Source organism: Octopus bimaculoides, chromosome 21 (genome assembly GCF_001194135.2).
Source record: "Octopus bimaculoides isolate UCB-OBI-ISO-001 chromosome 21, ASM119413v2, whole genome shotgun sequence".
NCBI classification, from domain to species: Eukaryota; Metazoa; Mollusca; class Cephalopoda; order Octopoda; family Octopodidae; genus Octopus; species Octopus bimaculoides.
Window position 1 is genome coordinate 35,816,768 of NC_069001.1, and position 2,094 is coordinate 35,818,861.

Below are 2,094 nucleotides of genomic sequence, written 5' to 3' on the forward strand. Positions count from 1 at the left end.
ATATATACATAGATGCACACACACACACACACACACACACACACATATATATATATATATGAGGGACTGATCTGCATGTGTGCGTATGTTTAATTTAGAGAAAGAGACAGAGAAAGAAAGGTTTGAGATATGATGGAGGTGTGATGACAATGGGTGAAAGGGGAAAGCAGGATAATAATATCTTGTAGACATCTATAAAATCGAAGTTCACCTTTCACCTTTTATGCAGCTGATGGCTGGAAGAGGAGTAGTAGGAAGAGGTCTTAATCTATCACTCCCGACTACCATCTCTCTATTTCTCACTTTTTCCCCCCATGTCTCTGTCATATCATCTCTCTTATTTTTTCCATCTTTAATGCAGCTACTGGTACACACACACACACACACACACATATATATATATTATTTTTAATCTTTGCATGCATCTGTGTGTGTGTATGGGTGTATATATATATATGTATGTATATATATGTATGTATATGTATATAAAGAGAGTGATGGAGGCATGATGGATGCGGTGAGGTTAGTTACTGTGGAGGGGACAGGCATATAAAATCAGACTTCACCTAGGCAAAAAGGGAAAGAAAGGGGATTAACTCCCTTCTTTCTTCTCCCATGCTCTCTCTCCTCTTTCTGACACACATTCATCTATCAATATATATATATATATATATATATATAGATATTGATATATATATACATATATATATAAATATCCACATAGATGTAGAAAATGAAAGAGACAGACAGACACAACGTAAGAACCATATCTGGTAAAAATCGATAAAAATCAAAGTTCATCTTTTGGAGGATCTTAATTTTTCTCAGTGTCACGCTTTCACACACACACACACACACACACACACACACACACACACACACACATGCGCGTTCACATATATACAGAGAGATTGGTGTGTGTGTGTGTGCATTGTCATGTGTGTTTTTGTTCGTCCATATTCGTGTCTGTATATCCATATATACATGTCGATTTATGTGCATATAAATATCTTTCTGTATGTGTGTAAGTACATATATGTACGTATCTTCATGTACGTGCAAGCATGAGAAAGCATTTATGTGCAAATGTTATTAGATATTGATTCATAATATCTCTCTCTCTCTCTCTCTCTCTACTTGTATATATATATAAGTACCGCCAGACTGGCCCTCATGCCAGTGGCACATAAAAGCACCCACTACACTCTCGGAGTAATTGAATTACAGGTACAGTAGACCCTCACCATATGGCAGTTCACCTATCGCAGTTTATTATTTAAGCTTAGGTCAATTCCTCCAAGGTGTTGTTTTGCATTTATAATACAATAAATACGACTGCAGCATGGAAGGTGTTTATAAGCCATTTAAGAAACACACAAAAACCATTAGATTCACTTTAATATTCAAATTTAATTTGGCAAAATATTTCCATTGCTTCGAAACCATGACCTGTTTACTGACAAAATTCCATGCTGCATCAATGAATAGGTCATGGTCTGAAAGCAACGAAAATATTTTGACAAATTAAATTTAAATGTTGAAGTGAATCTAATGGTTTTTGTGTGTTTTTTAATGGCTTATAAACACTTTCCATGCTGCAATTGTTTTTGTTTGAACACACGATTTCGGATCAGGTCACTTGCTATGCAAGTACATATCCATAATAAAATAAATATATACAAATTATAAAAATAATTTTCAAAAATATACAGTACAGTACTGTTTCGATTTCGCGGATTGTCACCTATTTGCAGGGAGTTTTGGAGTCTAACACTTGTTATAGTTGAGGGATTACTGTGCTACTCATTTTCGCCAGCTGAGTGGACTGGAGCAATGTGAAATAAAGAGTCTTGCTCAAGGACACAACACGTCACCAGGAATCGAACTCACTACCTTAGGATCATGAGCTGAATACCCTAACCTCTTGCATCTTATTTTCTCAAGCAGTCTATTCCATTGATCAGATCAATTGGAACCATCATCATCCAAACTGTGTGACTACCAGTTATGCCCCACACACACACACACACACACACAGTGTCATTGATATCTATCTATCTATATATATATATATATATATATATATATATATAT

The 2,094-nt window shown here is 35.3% G+C and overlaps 1 protein-coding gene across 1 annotated transcript in view; it reads left to right on the forward strand.

Annotated features, from left to right (window-relative positions):
- Positions 1 to 2,094, forward strand: part of LOC106875053 (neuron navigator 3) — a 629,108-nt gene that overhangs the window by 140,706 nt on the left and 486,308 nt on the right. The window lies entirely within an intron of this gene.